Source organism: Arvicanthis niloticus, unplaced genomic scaffold (assembly GCF_011762505.2).
Source record: "Arvicanthis niloticus isolate mArvNil1 unplaced genomic scaffold, mArvNil1.pat.X pat_scaffold_924_arrow_ctg1, whole genome shotgun sequence".
In the NCBI taxonomy this organism is placed as follows: Eukaryota; Metazoa; Chordata; class Mammalia; order Rodentia; family Muridae; genus Arvicanthis; species Arvicanthis niloticus.
In genome coordinates this window covers 38,800-52,396 of record NW_023046492.1, presented here as the reverse complement: position 1 = coordinate 52,396, position 13,597 = coordinate 38,800, and the positions used below count along the sequence as shown (strand labels likewise).

Genomic DNA, 13,597 nt, shown 5'->3' with positions numbered 1-13,597 from the left:
TCCATAGTTTTAAAAAGGGGTTTTTATTTGCATAATCATTGCTAGTTCCAATAGCAGTGTTATAAGGGAGCCATTACACCCTCCTCAAAACATTCTCTTTCAGACATCTTCATATGTTTGATAGAGTATCTAGTAAAATTTTGATTTGAATTTTCTTAATGACTATGTGGGTCAAACTCCCATGTTCTTACTACGTTTGTATATCATTAAATGAAATAATCTCTTTAACTCCGTCCCCTCATCCCTTTCCCTCGGCCTTCAAGGTTCTACTAGAGCTCATGCCTCTAGAGTCTCTCATTTTTATTTTAAAAAGATTTGAGACAGGGTCTCACTAAGTTGCTGAGGTAGCCATGAACTTGTGACCTTCCTGCCTTAACTCTCCCATAGGTAGAAGTACAGACTTCAGCCACTTGCCTGGCATCATTTCTCATTTTTAAACAGGGTTGTCTATTGATTGAGTTTAGAGTTATTCATATATTCAAGGCAGACTGTAAAAGACAGAGTTTACAAATTGTTTTCCCAGTCTTTACTGTCTTTAAAAAAAAAATAAATTAAAGATTTGATGTGTATGAGTGTTTGCCAACATGTATCTTCGTGCATTTTACAAGTGTGGTTGGTGCCCATGGAGGTCAGAAGAGAGATCAGATCCCCTTAAAATATAGTTACAAAAGGTTTTAAACTACCATGCTGGTGCTGGGAACTTATCTATGTCTTCTGCAAGAGGAACAAGAGATGCCCATGTTGTTGTTGTTGTGTTGTGGTTTGTGTTGTTTTGGGTGTGATTAAAAGAGTCCCTCTATGAACTCACAGAGATCACAGAGATCAGCCTGGCTCTGTGTCCTGCACACTGGATTTAAGGTATTCTACCATGCCTGGTAAAAGCAAGAGATCTAACCATGGAGCCATCTCTCCAGCCCTCAGACTGTCTTTCCATTTGCTTTCAGATAGTTCCATTATGTAACTTAGGCTATTTCCCAACCTGAGATCTTCTTGCCCCTTGCCTTGGCCTCTTGAGTTCTGGGATTACAGGCATGCAAGCTGCACCTGGGCCATTTTGCTTTCTTGACAATGTCTATATTAGTCTGTGAGGGCAACTATAGAAACTGTATAACCTCACTGGGAAGTAGAAATGTATTCAACCACAAACCAGCTGGCTTACTACTATTCCAGATGGTATGATGTAAGAATAAAGTATGCAATATTAACTCAGTAAAAATTTTTACAGGAAAAATGACAGCACTTGAACAATTAACACAAAAATGTGTATTTAGATTCTACAAATATCCAAAGGCAAATATATGATCACAGGCTTTCAAATGCAGGATTTATGACAATGCTATACTAAATTCACATCCTGTCTATGCTACCTGTTTTTTTTTTTTTTAAGTAGCATTAATAAGTACAAAATCTGCTTAAGTAACAGTAATAAAAAATTCATTTCTTCATAAAGATATATGAGTAAACAATATCCAAAACTGGACTACACCAGTAATTCATTCTTTCAAATGTCTATCTACAGAGTTACTCTAATTATATTTCCCACTGCAGACTGAGGGTCAGACTACAGCCTTACCAGATGTTGTCTTAAGGTCCTCACCCTAATGCCAACTTGATTCTTGGTAGTGATGGTCTGACTACATAGAAAAATCATAGAGGATAGATGCAAAAAACAATCAAACAAAATCCCCACACATTTCTACTTGTCTCAGGCTCCGGCTGAATCTTTCATGCAATATGACAGCCAATTCTGAGTACATCCAATTCTCATAAAAGGCCAGTGAAAGAAGAACACAAACTGGAAAAAAATTAAAGAAAGACTATTTACTCCTAAATCAGAGGAAGCCTGCCTGTTAAGATAAAGGACAGAGCAGGAAGTGAATATCCACTTAAATATATTTAAAGTGCAAAGTATACTAGCCCTCACCAAAACACCCAAAGTTAACAAAATGATGTAAGTATTTAAAAAAAATCAAGCCAGGTGTAGGACTTAAACCCCAGCACTCAGAGACAGAGGGCAGGCAGACCTCTGTGAGTTTGAGGGCAGCCTGGTCTACAAAGTGAGTTCCAGGACAGTGAGGCCTATACAGAAAACCCTGACTCAAAACCAAATCAAACTTCTGACAATTAGCTTTCCTGTGTAAAACCATTATGACCCTTTAGATAATCCAACAAAAAAAAATGCATGTATTACTGGCAAGAATATACACCATTAACAATACATATTCTATGCTGCTACAGCAGACTAGACAAATGCACATGTGGAAAACAGCTGTGTAAGAAATATAGTAAAACACACATTTAAATAACTAACATTATTTGGATTTGTACTAAAAAGTCAGACCCCATGGACTTAGGTGAACCTTCTCTCTATTTTAATTGGTCAATAAAAGTAACAGAGCCAGTGATTGGATAGTTTCCGGGAAAGGTGGGACTGGAGGCTCAAAAGGGGGAGGCAGGTAGAGGAAGAAAAAGAGAAGGAAGAAGAGAGGAGGAAGCCACTATGAACCAGAACCACGTGGCCAGGAGAAACCACAATTAATAAGGAGTCTTAGCTTTGGGAAATAAATTAGTATTGTATTAGATTTGCCCAATCTTGACATATGACTTATAATTAAAATATTTGGAATGTGTGTCATTTATATGGGCAATTAGGGTTGGAAATTTTAACAACAAATTGCTGCACCTTATGTCCAGCTTAGAACCGAACTATGCTGAGATGAAAATCCACCCCCACATTCCCCACAAAATAAACAACAAGGGCTTCACTCTAAAGCTGCATCAAGGTGGAAATTAAGCATGCAATGAGTCTAAGGGGTCTACAGAGAGCTGACTGAGGGGCTCCCTCCCCAAGCTCCAAGCAAACCTAGACAACCAGAGGTAGCTTCCCAACCCTGAGCTGGGACACAAGGTGGCACCAATGTCACAACACAGTTGGGGATCCCTGAAAGAAAAACCAGGGACCCAAAGTCAAGGATGCCAGAGAAGTAGCCTTCACAACTGGAGATCATTATCTGAAAAAAACAGCAGCTATCTTTCCAAAGCTTTCTCACAGACACAATGAGCTGATCTAGGCATCTCTGCCCTAAGTCAACCTTCCCGTGCATGCTTTCTGATTTTGGATACCCCCCCCCCAACCCCCACACACTTCTAAAGAAGGCACAGGATAGCCAAACCAGCTCTCACAAATGGTTACACTGCAGGCTGCCTGAGATCAATACACATGCTGCAGGCTACAGCTCAGACAAAAGATCAGAGGGCTCAAAACCACAAAAGCCAAGGGTCTTTGTGCAGTCAGCCTCTCCCTACTAATAAAAGAATCAGAAAGGACCACAACATTTTTAAACCAAACACCAGAGAAAAACAAAGACACCAAATAATAAGACCAAATAATTAAAATTAAAATAGTAATTACTGCAATCTTTTCCTCCTTCACTTCCTCCCATGTGAGTAAGGTGCTATAGAGAATTAAGGAGATTCTTAGCTAGTGATTTAAAAAGTAGTGATTTTGCTTTTGTTTTTAACATTCTTAGTTTCTCAGAGTATATGTGACCAAAGTCTAAGAAATTAAATTTGCCAAGATACATTGAAGAAAATTTTGCATACTCTAGAGACCAACTCTAAAAACTGTACTAGGATCCAATCTAAAGTAACATTTACCAGCAAAACTTGTAATTATAAACAGTATGATCTAGCCAGGCAGTCTTTGGGAGGCAGAGGCAGGTGGATTTCTGAGTTTGAGGCCAGCCTGGTCTACAGAGTGAGTTCCAGGATAGCCAGAACTACACAGAGAAACCCTGTCTCAAAAAATTAAAAAATAAATAGATAATAAACAAACAGTATGATCTGCCCTCATTAAGCAATGCAACTATTTTGATTGATTAGTACTTAATTTTAACTTAACAAACCTGTCCTGAATGATTCAGTCATCACAGAGACAACAATACAAAACCACAGTAATGAAAATGTAGCTCCAGCTTTTGTCTACATAACAAGGAACTACACTAAGGACTTAAGAGTGCTAATATGCACATACATTAAGAGTCTTGGCCCCAGAGAAACAATGTAAAATCATCTAAACCAAGCAATCAAGCAGTGATGTATGAATAGAGATCTTAAATGCTAAACATGTATCAGCCAGCTGCACAGGTTTAAAAAAATATAATACATATTGTGAACAATTTGCTGTGGGGATAAACATACACAAAAGTGACTATAAGAAGACTCAAAATTAAGAAAAAATTGTAGAGTAATACCCAATAAACAAAGACAAGTGCTAAAATGATCAGAAAGGAAAGAATCTAGATTGGGTGGATGAAAACTCAGAAAGAGGTTATTTGGAATCAAAAACAAGGAAAATAAAATTAAATAAATAAATAATTTGGAGGTAGGAGCAGAAACTGATGGAACAGTCTCACTGTGCAAAAGAAAGTGGGTGAGTAGGTATCTTAGAGTTTTATTACTGTGAAGAGACACAATGACCAAGGAAACTTTTATAAGGAAAACATTTCATTGGGCTGACTTACAGTTTCAGAGTCTCAGTCCATTATCATCATGGTGGGAAGCATGGCAGCATTCAGGCAGACATGGTGCTGGAGAAGGAGGTGAGAGTTCTACATCTTGATCTGTAAGTAGCAGCAGGGGACTGTGACCACACTGGGCGTAGCTTGAACATCTATTAAAACCTCAAAGTCTACTTGCACAGTGACATGGCCACACAACATGGCCACACATACTCCAATAAAGCTACACCTCATAGTGCAGCTCCCTATGGGACAAGCATCCAAACACATGAACCTATGGGGGCCATTCCTGTCCAAACCATCACAATAGATAAGTCTTCAGACAGGAAGTGCATAGCTAAAACTATACATAAGTTAAAATTTCCAGATATCTTCATCAACCCACAAGACAAACTACTAAACCACTGCAGAGATTAGTCCCAGGAAGAGTAGATAGAGCTGATAGAAGAGACGGCAAAAACAAAAACAAAAAGGTAATTAAGTGATACTGTCTCGAGCCCAGTATGTTTTCTGTCATGAGCAGGTTGTGATAAAGTTTTAGTGTAGCCGCCCGCGGCCACAAGTCAACTGGGTTCACCTGAAAGGGGGGCTGGGAATGAAAGGGGACGGAGGGCAAGAAGAGATGAGGCCAAGACAAAGTTCTCTGATCAAGGCCTGAAATTTCATAATTGGCTTTCACATATAAAGGGAAAGCCCCACCCTCCAGAATCTCTTCTCGGTTCAGCCCAGGGGCTGGGCAAGGAGATAGCAGTCCGGAAGGTGTCAAGGCTAGCTCAGCAGGCAGTCCATTCTTCTTAGCTCAGGTAGCCTGCTGGTAATGCAATGCCTCTCCTAGGTCCTACAATTGCTTGATCTATTGTGGTAAAAGACTTGCAGGCCTTCTCAGGCCTGGGGGAAGGGCACATTTTAGGGTCCCTGTGGGAAGAGGAATGACAGGTCCTCTCCACTCAGGAATCGTATACAGGATTGACTGTGAGATGGTCAGTTCCCCAAGAGGAGAGACAGTATGCCAGAGACAGAGGTTTGATATTTAAATGCTCTTTAATAATGCACAGCAAACAATATATTATCACCAATGCTAAAGCTATTGTAACAAGAGGTATTGCCACATTTTCTATGCATTGACTCTATCAATATCAATACAATAAACACAAATAGTAAGTTGCTAATTACCGAAGAAATAAACACAGCAGTAAGTACATTACTATTCATGAGTTATAAGACCTGAGTCCTTATGACTGTAGTTTCCAGCAGCTTAGGTTGGGAGAGTGCTTGACCACCAAGATAAGGGCATTCTGTGGTTTCCAGCAGCTCAGGTCCAGAGAGTGTTTGACCACAAAGTGAGAGGCTTCAGTCTCTTGGCTGTCTCCTTGACTGATTGCTCAGTCTCTTGGCTGCTCTTTGATGATCAATGCTGCAGAGTGCTTGGCTCTCCACTACAGAGGAGGCCTGAAAGGAGGATCATGCTGGGTAACCATTGCTACCAGTGTGATGAAGTGCTCCGGCCAAGGGCTCCTTTTTATGCTTGAATTAGGGTTACTTCTGACATACACGGCAGATAACCAGATGTGTCTTGTTATCTGTGAGGCTATGACTTTGTTATCACACTTATGACTGGTTATCACACTTATTCAAAACAACTTATTTTAATGCACAAATATTTTTATTCATAAGGTTTTCAAAACTACTTTTGATTATCAAAACAACTTCTGGTTATCACAGCACTTCAAAACAACTTCACTTCAAACTTGTTTTCTTTCCTATTACAAATATGGAGTCAGTCCTGTTAAGGGCCTGCTCCTTAGAGATACCCTTTCCAGACTGACAATATGGCCCTCTCCTGACTTCTTTGGCAAAACCAAATGTTTTCTGCTGTGTATGTACCATTTCTCAAGCAAAAAAGAACATCAGATCCTTTCTTGGGAAAATCACAAGCATGCACCACAAAGGACCTCAGGGCCAATCCTAATCCTGAGTTGCTGCATGAAGATCCATGAAGTGAAGCCTGGGTCACTCTACAGATTCCAAGATGTTGAAGACACCAAAGCTGTGAGACATCTGCCAGGAAGAGTAGCTTTCAGAGTGGAACCAGCCTGTTAGAAATATATTCTGCAGGCAGAAAAGATGGAGGGTTGGAGCCAGCTAAGCCCTCCGACATCAGATATTAAGCTAGAGAACTGGCTTTCAACCTTCCTAATACTGTATCCCTTTAATACAGTTCCTTCCGTTGTGGTGACTCCCAACTATAAAATTATTTTCTTTGCTACTTCATGACTGTCATTTTGCTACTGTCATGAATTGTCATGTAAATATCAGGTTTCAGATGGGTCATGCCCCACAGCTGGGAATTGCTGAGCTGGGGATTCAGTGATTACATGCTGCATTATCGGTCTTGTTTGGTCCAGCATTTTCTGACTATGCCCCCATTCCTCCTTTTAGGAATAGTAATGTATATCTGTGACATTGTATGCTGTAATTAATTCACTATTCAAACTCACGGGGTTTTATTGAGACTGTGGAAGACTATGGGGGCTTCTGAAGTAGGATTGAATACACTTTGAATTATAACAATGGTCTCTGAGCCTTTGGGGCCTGGGAGTGGAATGTAGTGGTTTAAATGAGAATGTCTACCATAGGCTCAAATATCTGAACCCTGATGTTGACTTAACACCTCACTAGAGGCAGGCTCTGAGGATGGTATGCAGACTAGCCTCAATTCCAGGTCACTCTCTCTGTTCATGTTTGGGGTTTAACATGTGATCTCCCAGCTCCCTGCCATGAAAGTCTCATCCTTCTGGAAGCACAAGCCAAAATAATCTCTTCCATAAACTGCCTTGGTCATAGTATTTTTTTATAGCAACAGAAAAGTAAATAATACAGACTATAAATAATTGAGGATTAAAACATTTTTTTCCTTAATCCTAAAAAGTTCACAATAAAATTGGGCACCAAAAAAGTTAAATGTACTCAACCTCTGTATTCCACTAAATATTTCAGACAGCGTCCCATCCTGCTGCATAGCAGAACTGCTCCTCCAGCATCTGGATCTTGGCAGCCATGTACTCCTCCTAATCAACCAAGAAAAGGCAAGACAATAAACAACAGTTACAGCTCCCTGCCACACAATTAACTTAAAAGCCCCCTGATAGATTTATAAATACAGTCTCACTTTTTTAACCCTAAAATAATTAGGCTTCACTGTTTTGATTATCATGTCTTTAAAGTAAAGCTACAGGTGACAACAGTGGTATGTGTTGTCCAAACTGCAAATGATTTGTTTTTACTGATTATTAAAATTTTATATGTTCACTATATTTTCTCAAAAATTGACACATAAAAAGAAAATGTTTTACTCTATTTAGATGATTAACTGACAACATGATGTACTAGATACTTATATATTTTCCCCAATTCTCAGTATTTCTAGCAATGCTGAGATAAACTAAAATATATTAAATTGTTCTGTGCAAGAATATCTACTTCCTCAGGACAAAATCCTTGATAGTAAAGTAAACTTTAAGGGTTAGAGTTTATGAACAGTGAAAATACAGAGTTGGTGTATAAAGTCACATGTTATACCTGAAGCCATATCATAACATAAAAATAACAAAAATTATCTAGACATGTAAATATCTTTAATCATTAAAACACACCTATTTCCCAGCCATCATTTTCTGCTTGCTTCCTACAACACTGCCTCATGGTGTGTGGAACTTCTGTATGGGGAGAAAAAAATAAGTCAATGTTATACCATAATGTACTCTTCATTGATCTTCTATCAAGGGAAATAGGAAATTTGAAAATTTAAATGTCCAATTAACACAAGACAAAAGATTAATGCCAAATAAACCTTATCAAAATATGTTATTCTCAGGTTGCTTTATCAGTTCAATCTGTCCAGAGAACATCCTCCCTACAATTTAAGCCTCATATGTAAACACTTTTCAACTTTTCATCTTGGTCAGAGAGGTTGATGGAGAAAGAATCTATGCCCTCCTGAAAAACAACACTTAACATTCACTTTGCATAAAACATCAATAAATCCAACATTACTATCACCTATTTTTTTTTACCACTAACTAGTTAAACAATCTACTAAAATATTCCCTTTATCATCTGACCTAAAATGGCTCCTAAACCGTGTCATGCTAGCCACTCAAGCAAACACACACACAGAATAACACATTTGCCATACAAATGCATCCCCCAAGAAGTTCATTAAAAGAACACATCGTAAGGGGCTGATTATTGTTGTAACAAATTTAATACATGAGGCTGAAATATAATACAGCAAGGGGGTATTACTGCAGCCCCATGCCAAGATGTGCTCTTGAAAAATTACTACATGAGAGAGGTCAGGTATAAGGGTGTTTATTGGGAGAAGGGAGAGGGGTGAGGCCTGCAGACTGGGTAAAGGCAGACAGACAAGAGAAGGGAGTGGGGGCAGAGGACAAAAAACACTGGCATTCGTAAGGCAACACTGTGCCATACAACACCATGATTACTAAATGCTGTCATGTCTCAAGCTTCAGGCTTAGGGACTAACTAGTAAGCCAGTTAAGTCATTGTTAGATCCAAAGAGGCACAAAGTCAAATTTTTCTAGCTACAAGTTAGGCTATCACTGCATTATCATTCATAAATACAATATTCACATAGCTTTCTATAATTATCTAAGTTTATATCAAAGATTATTATATGAAGCCTTACATACACTATCAAAGTCAAATTGGCTTTGGTAAGGTTTATGAGAATCTTTAAAACATATTTTATCAACACACATGACTCTTAGTTTTTGAAATGACCTTTGATTTGGTTTCTCTTTCCAACATTTGTATTAATGACTATATATATATATATATATATATATATATATATATATATATATATATATATGAAAGATAGGTAAAGATACACAGACGTTATCAGCTAAGTCACAGGAGTGAGAAAGACAATTTATATGTTTTAGGTGGCATATGTAAAAGGCCTTGAGAATAAATTACTAATTCTGCGGACAGAAGAGTTTTGCTTCTAAACTTGCTCTAGGCATGTGCAAGGGTGTTCAGTGGTGTCCTCATTATGAAGCCCAGAATTTCCATGCTTCTCTTAAATTCTCCTTAAGTAGCTTATTTGCCAGTCCTAAAGATTTCATCCCTTAAGAGTCAAAGGAATTCCTATTACAAAATTACTGGTTCAAAATTCCGAATCTATACACCTCCTTTTAAAAGCAAATGACTTGAGAATTCTGTGAATGTGTATGTCACAGTCATTAAATGTAACTATATGCAGTCAAATGAATGAGAATGTCCCCACAGACTCAGATATTTGGACACTTGTCATCTGGTGGTGCTATTTGGAAGGGATTAACAGGTATGGCCTTGCTGGAGGAAGTAAGTCCCAGGAGGTGAGCTTTGAGAGGTTGAAGACTGTTGTCATATCCAGTCTGTATGCAGCTTAGAAACCACAACACCAGACCAAACAGTTCCAAGGGGGAGAGTTTATTCAGGAGATAGGGCAAACACGGGGTGGGGGGGTGGGGGAAGAGAAATAGAAGAAGATGGAAGAAGAGAGCAAGGTCAGGGGGTTCCTCCTGTTTTATATGGGTGGTGACATATCCTCTCCCAGGTAAAGGTGAGGTAGCCAGGTGGATTCTGGGAATGTATGGCAGTTGCCTTAGCAACAATGTGGGGGTTGCCTAGATGTGATGCCACTGGGTTCCGGAGCCTGATACCAACAACCTCACATTAGTTAATCTGTGAAGTGGACTGAAGTAACCCTGGCAAGAAGCAACTGGCTAGAACAACTGTATTCCACTATGACAACACTTTTGTTTACTCTACAGTCAATTTACAAATACAACTGTGACACAAAAAAATAAACTATACAAATAAGAGCCACCTAAGAACAAAATTAGTGGGTAGAGAACTTTAGCCTTTTCAATAACCGTGCTATGTTCAAGGAGATAAAGCAAAGGATAAAAGTTAACTTATAAGTCTTTAGCCTCAAAACAAATTACAAATCTGTTTTAAGTTCAAGCCAATAGAGGCTAGCTAGCAATGCAACCAGAGCCTATCTCAAACACACCAATAACCAAAATAAGTAAGTGCAAGTGCCTCTGAGTGATGTTTAATCAATCCAATTACTGTAATCATATCCAGATGTAAAGTGCTACCTTACCTTCACTTAGAGTTACAAGAAAAATTTGTTAGCTAAAACAAATATACAATGAGTTAATTGGTGTGCACATTTAGTCATATGACATAGCTCATGTGACACAAATTCAGAGAAAGCAATCTGTGGCTGCTCAAGGATAAGGTGAGATAAGCTTGGTTTAAGACCACTCCTATCTCTCTTCTCAGGACCTTTTCCCTTACTTTTTTTTTTTTTTTTTTTCGAGACAGGGTTTCTCTGTGTAGCCCTGGCTGTCCTGGAACTCACTCTGTAGACCAGGCTGGCCTTGAACTCAGAAATCCACCTGCCTCTGCCTCCCAAGTGTTGGGATTAAAGGCATGCGCCACCACCGCCCAGCCTTTTCCCTTACCTTAACCATCAGTTTTCTACTTAGTTACTTACAACTGAGGACATTAAGTACAGTGGAATCCAGGTTCATCTGTAGTTAAAGGGGTTTCTCCAGAAGAAATACAATGGGACATTCTTTTAAATGAAGAGAGCTAGTGAAACTGGGATATCATATGCAAAGAAAGGTGGACCATTAGCTTACACTATATATAAATAGTAATTCAAAATTGATTTTAAAATGGACTTAAACATAAAACCAAAACTATTGCGCTCTAGAAAGAAAAAATAGGTGACTATTTGGCAGTGGACTTGGCAATATTTCTTGGATATGGTATGAAAAGCACAAGAACAAAAAAAATAGATAAACTAGAAAATATTCAGATTTAATACTGTGGAAGCAGAAGGGGTCCATGACAGATATCAACTGGAACAAAGGAGTAGGAGCTGGAGGGAGGCATGAACAAATGATAGATATGCATGAAAATTCTGTGATAAATCCCATGAGTTTGTATGCTAACTAAAACTCATAATTAAACTTCTGGGGAGAAAAAATAAAATACTGGAGCTGAAGAGATGATTCAGCACTTAAGAACATTTGCTTCTCTTGCACAGGACCAAAGCTTAGTATCCAGCACCCACAAGGAAGCTTGGAACCCTCTGTAACTCCAGTTTCAGGACATCCAACATTTTCTGCCCTCTACATGCATGCTGTAAATATACCTTTATGTAGACAAATACTCATATGCTGAATATCATAATTATCACTACTCAAATCACCCTGCTGGTGGCAACAGCACACAATCCTCATCACCCACCAAAATGCTCTGGATTCACAAATGAAACACACACACACACACACACACACACACCACACACACACACACACACACACACACACCACACACACACACATACCACACACACACACACATACACACACACAGACAGCCTTCTATTTAATATACTTTAAACAGCACAATGTCTGGGTACACTGAACCAGTCCTTTGTTTCAGCTGGATCATGTCACAAAGCAGGCTCAGCAGGCAGTCTGTTCTTCTAGGTTCTTCTAGGTTCAAGTGTAAACAAAGAGGCTGACTTCACCTAGGTGTTAAGGTCCTGTGTGGCATGCAAGGTCTGTTCAGTCTGCTCAAGGCTGAGGAGGGCACAATGAAATATTATTTAGACTTAGGAAATTTAATAAGTGCAACCACATAATTATGAAAATTTGCTAAGAAAAAGCGCCAGTTTGTAAACCCACTCAGACCAGATACTTCAGTTTACCAACCCACTCAGACCAGATACTTCAAGTACTAAAGAGAGACTGAAAATAGGACACTGTGTTTTGGGACTGGAGGTAGTAACAGAAGCATCTTAGGTCAAGATGAAAGGGATCTACTGATGAATGGTGGTAATGTCTGTTGCACACTATAATAAAGTTACTGAACATATCATGTAAAAAATGGTTTGGACCAGAGATCGATGAGCAGCCAAGAGCACTAGCTTCTCTTTCAGAGGACTGTGGTGGGCTCTGTTGCCAGCACCCACATGGCGATTTGCAACTCCAGTACCAGGAGTACCCAATGCTGTCTTCTAGTGAAAGAAAATTTTAAAATAGGCCTGTCAGAAGCCAGGACCCTTGCCTCTTACCCTCACCCCCTACTTCTCCCCACCTGCACAATGTCTCCTGCAGCTTCATCTCCCTAGCAACCACAAGGTTCTGTTTGATAGTTACAAATAGATTTTTAGATGTAAAGCAGTGTACCGTATCTTTTGAAGTAGGCAGTTGGACCGCCATTGTTTTAGGGCACAGGCCCAGAAGATTCTGTACTTTCCCATCACCTGGATCCAACTTTCCCATCACCTGGATCCCTCTTACCCCTCCCTTTGAAAAATGTATTATAAATAAGCACTTGGTGCCCAAATATATGACTCTTGACAAACATTTGCTTCCTTGAGTCCATTCTCTCTCTCGCTCGCCCGTTCTTCCAGGTTGCAATCCTCCTCATCCCTCACGAATAACCTAGGGCCCGCAGGTCGGGTCAGGTGGCGTCCAAATGTTGGGGCTCGAGGCATGGATTCCTCAGGACGGAGCTTTGGCAGAAGAAGGCGTGCGCATGGTATATTGAGTGAGACAGGATCATCGCCCGTGACCTGTTGTCCTCGGGGTAAGTTTCATTCTGTCCCATAAGAATGGGCCATTCATTGTCGAAGGAGGCATCCTTTATAAAGGACCTCAAACAGAGTCTCAGAGAGAGAGGAATTAGGGTTAAGAAAAAAGATCTTATTGATTTCTTTGTGTTTATTGATGAACAGTGTCCTTGGTTTATGCTTGACGGTCCTATCATACACCCTAAGAAGTGGCAAAAAGTGGGTCGTGAACTAAATGAAAAAATTAAATGCGAAGGTGATGGTGCAGTTAATCCAACAATTTTTTCATTTTGGGGTATTATTAGGGACATTATTGAGGATGCAGACAAAGATTTGGGTAAGCGCCAGCTCTTGTTGGTCGCAGAATACTGCTTATCACAATCATGCCCTGGCTCCGCTGGTTCCTCCCACC

At 39.5% G+C, this 13,597-nt stretch overlaps 1 long non-coding RNA gene across 2 annotated transcripts; it reads right to left on the bottom strand.

Moving 5' to 3' along the window:
• Positions 1 to 5,957: 5,957 nt before the first annotated feature.
• On the bottom strand, positions 5,958 to 8,819 carry LOC143433848 (uncharacterized). 2 transcript variants are annotated; one of them, XR_013070437.1, is made up of 3 exons: positions 8,174 to 8,819; positions 7,493 to 7,588; positions 5,958 to 6,629 (listed from the first exon to the last, which is right to left on the bottom strand). It is a non-coding gene; the product is annotated as an uncharacterized LOC143433848 (long non-coding RNA). The 2 variants fall into 2 exon arrangements; XR_013070438.1 differs by having other exon boundaries at positions 5,958 to 6,578.
• Between the last annotated feature and the right edge of the window lie 4,778 nt (positions 8,820 to 13,597).